At 39.7% G+C, this 16947-nt stretch overlaps 1 long non-coding RNA gene across 1 annotated transcript in view; it reads right to left on the bottom strand.

The window, feature by feature from the left end:
- The window catches only part of LOC120224161, a 36133-nt gene extending 19284 nt beyond the window's left edge, over positions 1-16849 (bottom strand). The window contains exons 1-2 of the long non-coding RNA XR_005526487.1: positions 16674-16849; positions 5236-5372 (exon numbers count right to left, since the gene is read on the bottom strand). This is a non-coding gene — a long non-coding RNA (uncharacterized LOC120224161). The remainder of the gene's footprint in view (positions 1-5235; positions 5373-16673) is intronic.
- Between the last annotated feature and the right edge of the window lie 98 nt (positions 16850-16947).

The raw sequence follows: 16947 nt of genomic DNA, 5'->3' as shown, positions 1-16947 counted from the left end.
TCCTTCTTTCTACAGATTTATTAGCCCATCAGTGAATTCAGTGCTCTGGTGGAAATCGATTTGGAATCAAAAACTAATCAGCTTGAGTTTGTAGGAATCTATGTGTTCTGCTGTGCAAGGTGTATGCTTGTAGCGAGTTGCAGACAGAAAGGTTCCTTTCACACCTCCAGGCCTATTTTCACTTGTTTGTAGAGAACAGACGTTTCCATTTAAAGCCAAAGTCCTGAAAATGGAAAAAGGGGCTTGCCCAAGCTACTCTGGTTACTACCATCTCCTCTAGCAATATGGTTTCCTTCATGCTTGTTCATCTTAATATGACTTTATACCTCTTTCCTCCTCCCTGCAAATGAAAATTTAGTTTCTCCTTACCTCAACTATCCAAATGTATTCTCTTACTCCCAGAAATTGTGATTGTCAGACAAACCAGAACCTGCAAAATTTAGTCCGTGGGTAAAGAGGATATGTGAACAGAGCTATGTAATCCATGATCTTTGCATTTATAGGGAAATGCACACGGACTGAAAATATCATAGCCCCGGGGACCATTTCCGGCCAACAACTCTTCTCTATAGCCCTCAGATCCATTTGTTACTTAGCGAGATGCCAAGTGGTTCTGGTTTTTATAGATGAGGTGATGTGTGCAAGAAGCTTTTTACACTCCCTTTTCCCTGATGGCCACACGGCAACTGCTTTCTCGTGCCCCACGCCGCTCCCTGTGTCATCCTGCCTTTGGCTCTGTCTCTTTGATTCTACAAATACATTAAATGAAACTTTTTAATCCTGCCCAGGGTGTATGGAGCATCTATCCTTTCCCACAGTCATGCTATAAAGGAAAGTGAGTTTTAAAAGTCACTATCTGTGTTTTGCCTGAGAAAACAGTCTCCACTTTAAGAGATTGGGAATTGAGAGGGAAGGTTGCAAACAGGCAGATTATATCATCACACACTTAAGTCCACCATTTGGTCAGTAATTAGTGGGAAGCCAAGAGAGAGAGAGAGAGAGAGAGAGAGAGAGAGAGATGGCTTTCTGTAAAAGCTTGCTGGATTGGACACAGTCCATGGGGAGGTATTTAATCTTTCCTGAAACCCTTCTGGAAATACAGCAGAAGCAGGGAGTGGGTTTCGGGAGACTCAGTAAGTAGATTAGCAGGGTGGTAACCCCTCTCAGACTGTGCAGACAACCACTGAAGCCTCTGATGCTGAGTGCGCTCCACATAAGGGGCTTAGCCAATTGTTGGTAATTTTTCTTAGGATTTTAATATAGACCTTGTCAATCTCTCTGAAAATGCATTAAGAACTTCAGTGCTGGACACTTTGAGGTTGTTTGAGAGAAGTCAAAGTATAAAGGTCATACTCCTGTGTTAGGTCTAAAATCAGACTTGCTCCTGGTAGATAGTCCCTGTGTCCGATTATTGATTTCTGAGCCATCCTAACTTCTCCTTGGATCCAGAGTCAGTCCTGTGACTGTGTCTTCCTCTACTAACGGAGAGTGGGAAGGGAAAGACACTCTGGACTATGATGCAGGAAAGCTTTTTCCAGTCTTGATCCCTAAAATAAAAAAGATGGATTCTAAAAGGACATCCCAATTCTACAATTCTATTGAAAATTAGCTTGTTTAACATTTCCTTCTCCCTTCAGACATTCCATACATCTTTTTATGAGGTACCTTAGAAATATATTTTATCTTTCCAGTATTGGTACTTTGCATAGAAATGTTTATCGCCCAGAGTCCAGTGATCTTTGACTCAGGATATGTTATTTATAATGATCAAAGCAAAATTTCAGCTACCCAACCAGGCCTGGGTAGACAGCAGTTCCTAAACTGACAAATAACATATCATCTAACCAGTGCCTTAAATATTCTGGATCTCTATATTCTCACTGGATGGCACAATGAAAGCAAAGCCCAATGAACAGAAAAAGGAAATAATTGGCAAGCGATTTATCTAGATCATGCACATTCAGGATAATACATGCTGTTGTTTACAGAAACTTCTTGGGTGTTTGAAGACAAATCGACAGCCAATTTTTCTCCCCCAAAGCATTTTCCCCTCTGAGCCTCTGTGACAGCACACAGCAGCTGTTCCACATGCAGTTTAGAGCCTTCGTTAGCCTTGGCTTATTATAATTGTCAAGGGTGGGGGTGGGGACTGCAATGCCAGGAAAGGATTCCAGGGTTCAGTTTGCTCTGTAGGACTCAAACCTAGTTTGAAAGCCTGTTGAAGCAGCAAGTCTACAGCAATCCCCCAAACAGGATACAACAAATCTTTTATCCACCTGCCAAATCCCATTTAGATATGTGCACAGTTGCTCAAATGGGATATGTTTTAAAGCCAGTTCCAACAATAGTAATTGTTTCCTAATCTCTGAATTTAAATGTTTAATGGTTAATTGCTTCCGTAGCCAATCTCACGGTCTTCCTTTCCAAATATTTTTGCATTGTTTTAAATGCTCACAATGTTTGAAAGTCTATAGCATCAAACTTTAAATTTAAAATTTCTTGGGGCGCCTGGGTGGCTCAGTGGGTTAAGCGTCCAACCAGCTCAGGTCATGATCTTGTGGTCTGTGGGTTCGAGCCCCGCATCGGGCTCTGTGCTGACAGCTCAGAGCCTGGAGCCTGTTTCAGATTCTGTGTCTCCCTCTCTCTCTGCCCCTACCCAGATCGTGCTCTGTCTCAAAAATAAATAAACATTAAAAAAAAATTCTTGGAAAGTATAGTTTAGGAAAAAATAAAGGAGGCAATATTATTAGCAAGTCGTATATCATTTGTGGTGATTGTAATAGAATAGTCTAAATTTACTACTTATATCTGAGGAGTTCAAAGGATTTCAGAGGGAGCTTCTACAAGGACTGTACAAAGATAACTGGATGCCTTTTTAAATACTTCTCGTTAAGCTTACCACCAGTGGCTTGCTTCTAACCTAAATAATATATACTCAATGAGAATAAACAAAGAATATATTCATTTATCTATTTATTATTTTTGAAGGGTATTTCCATCCCTAGATGTATGTAAGAGTTGGCTTGCTGAAATATTTTTCAGTGGGTAAATGCAGGCACAAAGTGATCAATACATAAAAGGTCAAGCCATCTGTGATAATGCTGGAATGAAACTCTGCCCTGCACACATTTAAAAACTGGTTTCCATTAGATAGAATATTTTCCGAACTCACAAGTCAAACAGGTCGTGTTTGTCAAGCACTCATGTATACATGGTACATTACAAGTTATTACTGAGAAAATGAGATGATTCCTATTCATTTGAGCCATAAACTACAGGCACAGATAAACACACATGAGGGAAGGCATGTGAACTACCCAAAAGAGTCAAATAGTAAAGAAATTGCTCCTATTTACTATTTCTGGAATTCAAAGTTATATGAATACACATACATAATTATGCTACAGCCTACATGTTGGCACAGTTTATTACAAGGGGAAAATGTTAATTTTTCTCCTTGGATTTTTTTTTCACATTTGCCTTCTGCCCTCCCCAGTTCCTCTTTCATTATATACTCCATCCGTCACCCACATCTAAAGATATACTGTCCTGAAGAGTCATTGATTTTTATCAGACCAAGAGTCCACATGTCTGATTACTTTGGGAAAAGAATCCTTCTGGGATCCAGAATGTCTTTTTTCCTGTATTTCTTTTCCTATAAATTGAGCGGGATAATGTAGCTCATATTCAAAATAGTATTGATTAAGGCAGGTGCATGTGCACTTACTCACATACTCTGTTCCCCATATTTTATACTGATGAAACATATCCATTCTACTGCAGACTACAAGTAAGCATCACATATTCTCCAGCTGTTTTATACTATTTATTTGTACTAAAATGATGCATAGAAAAAGTTGCAAGAGTCCCGAAATGTTCAGTGAATAAGATTTATGCAAGATGCCTGGAGTCTTACAATCACATTTACATCTTGACATATATGTTTCAATCTTCATCTAAGAACTGGAAAGAAAAAAAAACCTAAAACCCCAAGGGACAGCAAAGTCAAAGATTATATATTGCACAAGCTTAAAAATCTTTAAATGCTAAGTTAAGAGAAATGAGAGAGGACCCTACATTGGGAGAAGATCAATGAAAACAAGAAGAATCTATTAAGTCTCTAGAAATTCACAGGTGGATTCTGAATTCTCAAAACTGTGACTAGGAAATCATACATTTAGGAGACTTAAGAAAAGCATCAAAGACTACCAGGTGAAAGAGCTAAGCAATGCAAGAAGATTGTGGAAAGTGGTTAATTCCTACTCCATTTCTCTCTCCTCTCAGCAGGGTCTCACACTATTGCAAGCATCCTTTTAGCTGGCTCAATTTTCTTGTATCCAAAGGTCAAAGAAGCCTTGCCAGATCTTCTTATCATTATCATCAATAAATATTTACTATTTAATATCCAGTATAGGCATAACTGCACTGGCTACTAATTTAGACCTTGGAAGTTGAGTGCAAAGTATCATGGAATTTAAAGAGGCCTTCTGTGATCCCATCCTGTCTTCTGCCTAATTTGTGTCTACAGAGATCTAGTTACACATGACATACACATACTTGTGACTTTTCCCCTTACAGATGAAGTACTTTCTATTCTCTATAATTAATGTGGAGGCCTGAACTACTCAAACAACTTAATTTGACTTTTTCCCATGCCTTCAGGTAGCACACACAAGGCTCGCTGTACATTATATATTCAAGCTGAAGATCAGCATGAATATGGAAGGACTAAAGAAAGAGCTCCAAATGAATTTCTTGAGGCTACCTATATTTTTCTACACATTCAACTTGGGAATACATGTTTTATTCATTTCCCTCACCATGAATTTTCAAGGCCTGAATAATTAACAAAAAGGATCAAGTGTGAAATTCCCTCCCTGACATTTCATAGATGAGCTTTCTAAGAATAGAATGTATCCTTGTTTCGAGTAACATAAATATCTTCTAAATTTACAAAATGTTCAACCTAGAATGCACTATATTAATTGAGACTATTTGAGTCGCTATCATCATAAATTCTATTCAAGCTAACGTTAAGTGGGATGTTGGATACACTGACTCAGATGACTTGTGAGACCAAGGATACAGCTACTTCAGCTGCACAAGAAGCTGATGTATAATGCCATCCTGATTATTCCACTATTTCCTTCTTTTCAGCAAAGCTCTTCCACGTAGTGAGAAAAAGGGGAACAAAACAAGATTCCCCCTCCCGGCCCACACTCACATCTTACCCACCTGATGACCGTAGCAGAGAGAAACAGCTGTCTTCCTGGGTGAACTCTAGGCTGATTTGGACCATGTGTTTACCTCTGAACAAACCTCTGTGACTGGGGTGGTTGGAGGAAGAAGAGTGTACTCGGTCACTGCCATTCCTGTGGTGACAGGGAGAGAACAAAGGGAAGAGGAGTCAGTTCTATTCAACCACAAGCCCATGAGTCCTCACACACGAGATTCTGTCTCTTATCAGAAGAAGCGATAGGGCTGCTGGATGTCCTAAAATGATTCTCACCTAGTTCAAAGGAACCAACACCAGCCAGCCAATGGTAGAGTCAAGTAATTGGACCTACAGCTCCAGACTTGTAACTCAGTATTCTTTAAAAAACGTCTATTCTGTCAACTGCCTTTCAGCAAGGCTCAGAAGCCCTTTTACATTTCTTTCATGATTGTGTGTCTATGTCAGTTTCACATGAGCTGGGTAGTAGCCTGGATTTCTGGGGTAGGTGTTGCCGCCACCTTGTACCCAGAGATAGGAATTTCGGCCGGTCATCTGACATCTCTATTTGTCTATGAAAAGAAAGTCATTTGCCCACCCTAGGTCTGGCGAGGCAGCAAAGTGTCCTTGAGCTGGTAAATTTTATGTTAAGAAAAACCTTTAATATGATCAATTATTAAACAAAATGAAGCAGATTTATTTGCTGCAGGACTTCTCTTCCAAGCTTTCTCGCTCTCCATGGGCTAGATAAAATATTTAGCATTTCCAAGTTGATCTGACAAACTCACTTTGATGGATTCTCTCTCATGACCCATCTTCCTTGGAAATGCTATTGCTCTGTAAGTACATGTGATATTTTTATTACCTTTCTTTGAATCCTTCTTTATTCTGTCTCTAAATTGTCCCTTATCTGAAATCATCTTAACCCAGAGAGTTGGCCTGGCTTTCTTATCCCACTTTTGGTTATAATTTCTGGGAGTTGGTATTCGGTGTGTAATCTTTTTACACCTTAGCATTCGACCACCATGGCACACTTCATTACACAGTGGTCTACAAAATCTTGTTCTCACTCTGACACAGTAAATCATGTATGGCCCTAATTTACTTGAATTGAGAACTGTATCAAGACCTATTTGGATTTTATTTTAAAAGAATGAAATATCTAAGTTTTTTACATATTCTCAATGAATAATAATTTTTTTTAATGTTCTTTTATTAAAGTTCTCTAACATTTAGAAGATTTATAGGTAGAAACTTTTAGGAATGTCAAAGCAGTTAACACTAGTAAATACAAGATATATCACTTTAACATAATATATAAAAAACCAAATAGTAATATTGGAAATTTACAATTGAGATATAGTCTATATTTTATTTTTATTTTTATTTATTTTTGAGAGAGATAAGGAGAGAAGTAGGGGAGGGAGGAGAGGAAGAGGGAGAGAGAGAATCCCCAGGAGGCTCCATGCCCAGTGTGGAGGCCTATGCAGGGCTCGATTTCATGACCGTGAGATCATGACCTGAGCTGAATCAAGAGTCAGTCACTTAACCTACTGAGCCACCCAGGGACCCCTGTATTCTCCATCTTAAAGGAGAATTTACTAAAAGATTCCTTTAGCTTTGGGATAAACATCTACTTCATAATCTAACCCACATTTACCTTTTGTATGGGATTGCGTACCTCACATATGATAATACAGAGATTAAATTTTGCTGAATTCTTTGCATTTGTTAAATGTATTTTAATTCCCCATTCTATAAAGCAAACTCTTTACTGACTATTGAGATAAAGAAAAGCTATTCAAAGGATGAGCCTTCACTCTTTGATATGGAGTTTTATTTCATGCTTAATGTGTTGTGTCGATACAGAAAATATTAATAGTGTTCCATGATTCGATGATTTTTGATATAAAAATATTTCCAAGTTACAATTCTAGGGATTCAGGAAGAGTGCTTAGTCATGGGAGAAGTACTCTAAGAAAGGTTTTATGAATACCAAGGGTATTGTCTTTTTAGAGTGTGGGTTACCTGTCATGGATCAGTCACTTAAGAAACGTTGAATGAGGGATGCCTGGGTGGCTCAGTCAGTTAAGCATCTGACTTTGGTTCAGGTCATGATCTCACAGTTTGTGATTTTGAGCCCTACATCAGGTTCTGTGCTGTCATCTCAGAGCCTGCTTAGAATTCTCTCTCTCTCTCTCTCTCTCTCTGCCCTTTCCCATTTGCACATACTCTCTCTAAAAAATGAATAAACATTTATGAAAAAAAAAGAAAGAGAAAAAAAGGAAGGTTGAGTGAAGTTATGAACTTTTTATATTCCCAGGTTTCAGTGAAATAATATGTCAGATTATTAGGCCATTCTATATCCTCTGTTTTCAATTAAGGAATGAAAAATTATTATTTTATGAGAATTTTGCTTCCACATTGATTCCAAAGCACTTAATCCAGTATAATATAGTCCTATTTTCTATATTCTCATCTTCCTATTGCCTTCTAGTTGTATTGTATTATTGACATGGCTGGTTTTCAAATTCTGTTCATAAAAACTTGGTATGCATTGAAAAGTTCTTGTTGACTGCTTTCATCATCGCCCTTTCATAGGAATTACTAGCAACTGCTAATATTAACCATAGTTGGTACTAAATACATGTTACTTCAAATTCCTTATAACTCTAGAACTTACTAATATCCCACTCCCACAAATGCAAAAATGGAGGGACTGAGGGTTAGTAACTATTCCAAGCTCACATATCTAAAATGTTCTTGTGCTAAGATGTGAACCCAGATTTGAGACATCACAAACCAAGAGCATTTCCTGCATGTCATCTTGCTAATTCTTCTGGTGTCCGATAGACAGTAAGGCAAAATTTCAACTTTTTCACACACGGTGCTGTGTCATTGAAAACTTGGATCCACCCCTACGGCTTTGAGTAATGATTTCACATAGAGGAGATGCAAAGCAATTTATCATTTTGGTAGATTTAGCGTTTGCTAGTAGCAGATGGTTCTAGGAGGTAGGAATGTGAGTTTTAGGAGGCAATTCAAAATGAGCCTCAACTTGTCCAACTATATAGCCCTCTTACTTGGAAATTAATAGAGATTTAAAAAAATATTTTCTCCTTGAATTCTACAATCACAAAGGCCTCTAGTGTTCATGTATGTTGCTTAAACAATTTTTTGTTGAAACTCTGCTTACAATATAGTTATGATCAAATTATTTTATTCTAAAACAGGGCTTGTTTGCTTGATGCCAACAAATGTCCTTTGACATTATAAGACACTTTTGTAGACTAGACTTGCTTACAAAATGATAATAATTTACTTGATGGAGATTTTATTACATATCTGTACCCCTTCTAAGCACTTTCCATGTATTGGATCACACAGTCTTTACAGCCATCTTATGAGGTAGTTTCTCTTTTCATTTATGAGAAAACTGAGGAGCCGAGGGAGAATATATTGACTGACTAAATCTGGATACTAAAAGATTCTGAGAGACGTGAGTAGTGATCTGATTTTAACAAGATAAAATTTAACCTGGGAGAATACAAGTTTCTGTCTTGGGTCTGAAACAGCTATGCAAGTACAGAATGTGGAAAATACAGATCATAAAATACAAAAGATGTAAGCTTTTTTTTTTTCAAAAAGAAGATCTAGACAAGTAAATGGAATATTGAGATAACAACAACAACAACAAAAAAACCCCTGAACTGAGCCTGCATTGATGGAAACAAAAACTCTTGTAAGGAAAGGCATGAGGTCAGCTCTCTTCTGTTTCTTGATTATTCCAATCTTAGAGTGGTTCTGTTCTAATTCCATTTTCTTTTTCAAGCTGGAAACAAACTCAGTGTATTCAAAGAAAGCAACTATACAGGCAAGGGTTCTAAAACCAGGTTAAATGGAAAACAGTCAAAGGACTAGGTAGCAGTGTTTACCATGGAAGGAAAGGAAGGGAAACCTCAGAGATAACACAATAGCCATGCTCTGAGAGCTGAGGAACTGACATAAACAGGAGGAATTATATGCATTTAGTATACACCCAAGTAGGAAAATTGGCAACAGTGAGCAGAGGAAGCCACACACAAAGAGAGGTCAACTCTTAACCAGCAAGATTTTTCTCATAGCTGGAGCCTTACACATGCAAAGTGAAATGCCTTTGGAGAGAACAAATTCTGTTTTTGGATGCCCATTCAGCAAGGATGTTACAAAGCAGATTCAAGAAATAGACGAGATCTTTGAGGTGCCTTCTAGTCCTGTGCTTTCATTATTCTTGACTCTTCCCTTTTGGATAGGAGACCACAGGCACCTGGTGGGCCGCTTTGCTGTCTGGCCGGAACAAGCAGCAGCCTGCCCAGGGACTTTGGAGTTTCAGAGTTTTGGCAGAAGTAGCAAGACTTGGAGTACAAATCAGAAGGCTGAGTCCTCCTTTCTCACTCAGATGCCTGCCTTTTATTACAACTTCCCCATTGTGCTAAAATCATTTTCTGTTACATCTTGGCCATAAATACTGTTAAGTTTCTGATCACACTTTTTAAGGCACCGCTCTTAATTGGTTTGTCCAGAAGTTACATTCAAAATGACTTTGAAATTATTTTACCAAGACAGGTGCAGATGTAGCCTCTCCGTTTTCTCCAAATTCAAAGGCTAGTTCTCACATTAAGCTCCCTGCTCTAAAGGAAAATTAAGCTAGCTTGGGGGCACCTATTTATCCAAAACAGAAGGATCCCTGAGGTATGGACTCACAGATTTAACAGGATTTTGTTTCCTTACTATATGGCTAAGAGTTGTTAATGGATAAATCATTCTTTCTAATGCAGCATAAGATATGTTCTCTGTCACACTGAATAATCAGATGTAAGAAACATTGTATTGTTTCCGGGAAAGAAAACTTAATACCTTTATGTCTCAAGGCTTGAGAACACAAACAGAATCCAAGCCTGTAATTACAGCATTTTGTTTCAGAATCTGCATAGCCCTGCAAAGAACAAAGTCTCTGATCTGAAGGGTAGGAAGTTTTTGCCAGTGTGCTGTCAAAATTTTAAAGTATCTTTTCATGATACTATAGTCTAGCTCCTAAGGAAAAAAATTTTAATTGGTTTTCCAACAAGAGTAATGTTTTCCACTAGATTTCTCTCCAGTTGGCAGAGACATTCTTAGTAGACACAGACACGTTGGAGACATGAAGACCACCTTTCTGAAAGCAGATTGATTCTGTTCATCCCATTGGGAAGAGATGAAGTAGTAAGCTTCAGTGAATAGGAGACCGCTCATATATCCTGAATCAAAATCAGTCCTGTTGGAGGCACCTGGGTGCCTCAGTCATTTAGGCATCTGACTTCTGTTCAGGTCATGATCTCGTGTTCCGTGAGTTTGAGCCCTGCATCAGGCTTTGTGCTGACAGATCAGAACGTGGAGCCTGCTTTGGATTGTGTCTCCCTCTCTCTGTCCCTCTCTGTCTCTGCCCTTCACTCGCTCATACACACACTCTCTCTCAAGAATAAATAAACATTTAAAAAATTAAAAATAAAATAAAAATAAATAAAAATCAGTCTTGTTGGGGGTGCCTGGGAGGCTCAATCAGTTAAGCATCTGATTTCGGCTCAGGTCATGATCTCACAATTTGCTGCTTCGAGCCCCACATCAGCCTCACTGCTGTCAGTCTGTAAGAACAGAGCCTGGAGCCTGCTTCAGAGTCTCAGAGTCTGTGTCTCCCACTGTCTCTGCCCCTACCCTACTCATGCTCTCTCTCTCTGTCTTTCAAAAATGAATACGCATTGGGGCGCCTGGGTGGCTTAGTCGGTTAAGCATCCGACTTTCGCTTAGGTCATGATCTTGCTGTTTGTGGGTTCAAGCCCCGCATCGGGCTCTGTGCTGACTGCCAGCTCAGAGCCTGGAGCCTGTTTCAGTCTGTGACTCCCTCTCTCTCTGACCCTCCCCTGCTCACGCTGTCTCTCTCTCCTAGAAATAAATAAAAATATTTAAAAAAAAAAAAAAAGAATATGCATTAAAAAACAAAATTAAAAAAAAACGGTCCTATTGGAATTGTGCCGTTGTGCCGTTTGTCTCTGGTCTCTGGCATAAGAGCCTCAGATACAGGTTTTACAGTATGTGAATATCTAGTTTTGGCAAAGTTGGCAATACTTTCCATACATCATCTGCTTTTTTAATAAGCATTTATTTCAATAAAGAAAATGTTATCAGGGCACCTGGGTGGCTCAGCCGGATAAGCATCTGACCTCGGCTCAGGTCATGATCTCATGTCTTGTGAGTTCGAGCCCTGAGTGGGGCTCTGTGCTGACAGCTCGGAGCCTGGAGCCTGCTTCGGATTCTGTGTCTCCTTGTCTCTCTACCCCTCCCCTGCTTGTGCTCTCTCTCTTTCTTTCTCTCTCTCTCAGAAATAAACAAACATTTAAAAAAATGTTATTCACTTAACATTGGTAAAATGTCTTAATGGTTTTATGTTTTATAATAAAAGGAGAAAATTTGTGAAATCATAAGACATGAGTTGTCTATTTTGTAGGTGACACCACTCTTAAGGTAAACACACCTTATTATTAAAAAATATCCTGACCTAATTTCATAAGGTCATGTGATCTCACAGTCCTGTGTTCCAAAGACACTGTATTTGGCATTGTCATCTTAGGATCTTGCTTAAATAACCCTTGCTGTAATATAATTTCATGTCCTGTCCTCAGAGTGGACTTTATTTTGAAATTTTGCCAATAACACCATCATCTGGGTGTTAGAGTTTGATTAAACATAGCCTCAAATAATGTCTTTCAAAGGATACATTTCTCCTGGTTTCCATTTATAAAACACCAAGTAGCATATGCTTTGAAATAACAATAAATCACCTTTAAACTTAAACTTAAAAATAACATATTATTTTGTCCTAAACTCTGATTAGGGAGAGAAGAATGCTTCCTAGAAGAAATCTTGTGGTTTATCTATGTCCTATATCTCTGAGGCACCTGGTAGCATGGTAGTTGGTGGGAGAGGATCCCAAATATCTAACTGACATAGACAACTGGTACTCATGACTTCCTCGGCTTTACTGATTCCTCAGACCTTAACCAAAGGCTCATTTCTTCCCAGTTTCTGAGCTGATTAGAGAGTATGATAGTGGCTTCCAGGGGACCAGCTGGTGGAATCTGATTGATCTTACAACACCTGGCATACTCAACACATCGAGTATCTTTGTCCAGGGAACCGCAGCCTTTCCTCTGAAGCCCACTTATTTGTCTCATCTATGCAGATGGCTTCTGTCTAAATGCCTTGGACTGATCCTTTTATACTTCCACACCTTTCCTCTCTCAGGGAACTGGAACTCTGTTCAGGTACACTCCTAGTTGTTGCTAGGACCATCTAGAATTGTGATGCCACCACCTCATTACATAAAGCATAATGCTGCTTCCAGACTATTACTACTATTATGTCCCAACACTTACAGTACATGCTTTGTGTACTCGTGACAGTCAAATTCAAGCTCAAGGTATCCATACTCCTAACCTATTTGGGTGAATGCTGGATCCCCTCATTTTGGAGGCCACGTTGCAGTGGAGTTAGCTCCTCAACTCTGGTCCCTTGTTTCCTTTCTTTTCTCATTCCCCTGATCTGCTATGAAGACCTCAGGGTGCTTTCAACCCAGGTTTTATACGTTATAGCATGCTGAGAGCTACATTTATCCAAGTCAAATGTACAATTCTGCTGCTTCCTCTACCCGTGTACCCAGTGAGACTGTAGGCAACTAACAAAGGGTTTGGTGGGAGACTAAGTGTTCAAACATAGAGGCCAGGAAGATGATTCAAGATGCTGTTTTGGTCCTGAATTTGAGCAGCACTGAACATGGCCACTCCTTTGACACACACTTGAATTTTGGGTGGGTCAGCTAAAAAAAGCTTTTAAAAACATTAACCTAGATAACGTCTTTGTTCTTCACTATGTAATGCTTCCACAAAACTTCAGGGCAAGGTTAAATTACTTTTAAAATATTTATCATTCTGTACTTACTGGTTCACTCATCTTTCTTATATAGATTAAATCAAGAGTTGATTTTATGTGGAAGAAATTCCTAGAAGTAAAGAGGATGAGGCTATAACTGATATTTTTAGAGAAACTTCTTTCCTCAAGATATTTAAGAATAAAAAAGAATCTTCTGTGTAGAAATATTCTATTAAATTTTATATGAGTCAGGAGAGTGAATCATAAGATTTCTGCAAAACCTTTCTAGTATCCTATGAAAAGATAGAGCTTCTGTTTACATGCCGGTGATTGGAGATTATGGTTTTATGCAACAATATTCTGGCTTAGTCTATTTATGAGCCAGGACCATAGGGAATGCTCCATCACTTTCATATTTACAGATAAATACACCAGCCTCTCCATTTTTTTTTTTTTTTTATTGCAAGACAAGTCTTTTGAACAGTGACAAATATTAAATCCCTTTGGGAGTGGAGGCTCAGTAGTGTGGCTCAGCGAGTCTAATTTGGATTCTATTTCCCTTGATCCTAGGGAATTGGGAAGGTGAGTGTGAAATGACTTTGGTTCCCGACACCAGTTGCATAGATTTATTTCAGTGATTGATTAAAAGATCACATGGTTTTGCTAAGCACTGAAACCTTGTATCAATCTTCAAGAGAGCTGAAACTGCCATTGATTCTGCCCTGCTGTCTTAGGAAGGAAACTCTGAAGACTGCATCCAGCCGTTAACAGGCATAAGCTGAGTTAATAGTTGCTTCAATCGCTGAGCAGTGGTGGGGCATGAAAAGAAGCAGGTCCAACACATTTCACCATCTTCTTTAAACAAAAAGTCTCCATCTATTTTATTTGGTCAATTAAATTTAGATGCAGAAAATATGAAGGATTATTGCAGCCAAAAATGAAAGGGATACTTATTTTGGAAACATTTAATCTTGAACAACAAATTTGATATTTCTTTTATGCTACTATTCGATATAGTGGAGTGTATGCCAATTATTAATTTCTTTGTTATTTTTAATTCCAGAAGAAGTGTGTGCCATTGTAAAAAAAAAAAAAATTCATCATAACAGAAGTTGTAAGGAAAAAAGTGAAAAATCTCCACCTGCTCCCTAAAAATTCTCAGGGGGGTAGGGTAACAGTAAGGGTTTGAGATTTAAAGAAAGTGAGAGAAGAGAAAGGCAAATACCACCTGATTTCACTCATATGTGGGATTTAAGAAGCAAATGAACAAAGGATAAAGAGAGACATATCAAGAAACAGATTCTTTTTTAAATTTTTTTTAAATGTTTATTTTTGAGAGACAGAGAGAGACAGATTGTCAGCAGGGGAAAGGCGGAGAGAGAGGGAGACACAGAACCGAAGCAGACTTCAGGCTCTGAGCCATCAGCACAGAGCCCACATGGAGCTCGAACCCACAAACCATGAGATCATGACCTGAGCAGAAGTAGAACACCAAACCAACTGAGCCACCCAGGTGCCCCAAGAAACAGATTCTTAACTATAGAGAACTCACTGATGGTTCTCAGAGGGGTGGTGGCTGGGGGATGGGTGAAATAGGTGACGGGGATTAAGGAGGGCACTCGTTTCTGGGGTATCCGGTGGCTCAGTGGATTAAGAATCCGACTTCAGGGGCGCCTGGGTGGCTTAGTCAGTTGGGCGTCCGACTTTCACTTAGGTCATGATCATGCGGTTCATGGGTTCAAGCCCCGCGTCAGGCTCTGTGCTGACTGCCAGCTCAGAGCCTGGAGCCTGTTTCAGTCTGTGACTCCCTCTCTCTCTGACCCTCCCCTGCTCATGCTGTCTCTCTCTCACTCTCCTAGAAATAAAATAAAAAAAAAAAAAAAAAAGAATCCGACTTCAGCTTGGGCTCAGGTCATGATCTCACAGCTTCTGTGCTGAAGGCTGAGCCTGGAGCCTGCTTTGGGTTTTGTGTCTCTGTCTCTCTCTATCCCTCCCCTGCTCATGCTTTCTCTCTCATTCTTGCTCTCTCTCTGTCTCAAATAAATAAACATTAATTTTTTTTTAAAAAAAGCACACTTGGTGTGATGAACACTGGGTGCTGTATGGAAGTGTTGAATCATTATATTGTACACTTGAAACAAATATTACACAATAGGTTAACTGTAAAGGAATTAAAAACTTAATAAATAAAAGAAAATGAGAGAAGACAGAGATTCAGGTAAGGGCAGGTACAAATTTCACCCTACAAACTCAAGCATAGAGAAAATTGTGTTTTTCTTTTTCTACAACCACTCAGCACATTATAGGATTTCTCATGCTATTGAATCAGTTCCTCTCCTTGATGACACCTCCCCTCCTTCCTCAGAGCTGGGCACGTGGTTGTGAGCTTAACACAACTGAGTGCCAAGCTTTCTTGACTTTTGTCCAACAGGATCCTGGGTGGTAGATTCAGCGAAATCCTTCCCTGCAGAGCTTCTGAAGGTCAGATAACTTCCAGTATTAAGTTCGTGTGGTTCCTGGACTAATAATGATGAGGGAGCGTGGGGCAAACTGAAGGCAAATTACAGGCTGGCACCCCTGCCCCCAGACGGAATGTGTGTGATATTCCTCGGATACTCCTGGCTACCCAAGAACAAAGGAGGGAGGTTTACGTGCTTGCCATGGTGATGTGGAAAACAAAGGCAAATGAAAAATTAAATTCCCTCACTGCTTATAGCCCACTCACAAGTCATTGAGACCAGCAGCGTGACCTCCCTTTAGGAGCTCAGTTGCCTCTTGGATGACACTTTGCTGGGGGCAAAAAGGAATCTTAGCTTCACATTATCCCAACTTCGAGGATCCTGCAAGTCTCCTTCCTTTATCTCAACTGTCCCAAAATAGATGCTGGCAATATACTCCAGGCTTATGGCCCCCCAATATGCATCTGAAGGGTCTCATGACTGAGGTTTTATTGAATGGTAACAAATGGCATTTTCCCCAGCAACAGCTAGCCCCTCAAGGACCTGGAAACCTTGCTTCCAAAATTCTTTAGAGACTTACTCTATCCCTGACCCTGCCCTGACCTGAGGGTATGTAATGAGTTATCTGTCATGATCCCAGTGCAGCTCTTCCTGCCCATGGGTCCTGTCCCCATGCTTTAACAAAATCACCTTTCAGCACCGAAATTGTCTTCAAGAATTCTTTCTTGGCTGTCAGCTCCGGACCTCATGAACCCCCTATCACCCCAAAACTTCATCAATAAGAACTGTTGTGAACATCCCCAGGATAGACAGGAATCTTACCATGCCTCCTGCACCATCCTGGAAGTCCTGACTTTGTGAAGTTGACTCAGATCCATCTCCCTAGACATACCACACAGTCACCTCTCTGGAGAGGGACCCTCCTCTCGGTTCCTCAAACCCCCCATCAGGCTGTCACTGCCCTCCCTAGTCTTATGCTGGCTTTGCCCCAGGATGGCTGAAGGATGGGATTAGGAGTCCCTTTCTCACAAACCCCCTTCTATCAACATCTCATTCCTTACCGGTAACTACCCTCCTCCTTTCTCTTTGATGACGGAAGTGATGGAGGTGGCATCTTCTGGCTTTTCCATGTCTTCCTCCAAATTTCTTCTCCATGCCTGCATCATTTCCATTTCTTCCAGCACAGTAACCTTGTGAGATTCAAACTCGACTACTTCTTTTTTCCTCTTCTCTCCACTGTGTCATCCCTTTTGAGAGGCAGGAAGGAAAAGAGAGCAGCTGATTAGAGGAAGGGTTAAGGCATACAGAAAAATATGGTGAAGGGTAAATAACTGA

The sequence above is a fragment of the Hyaena hyaena genome, unplaced genomic scaffold (assembly GCF_003009895.1).
Source record: "Hyaena hyaena isolate Hyena2069 unplaced genomic scaffold, ASM300989v1 scaffold_1116, whole genome shotgun sequence".
Taxonomy (NCBI): Eukaryota; Metazoa; Chordata; class Mammalia; order Carnivora; family Hyaenidae; genus Hyaena; species Hyaena hyaena.
This window is presented reverse-complemented; position numbering and strand designations above follow the sequence as displayed.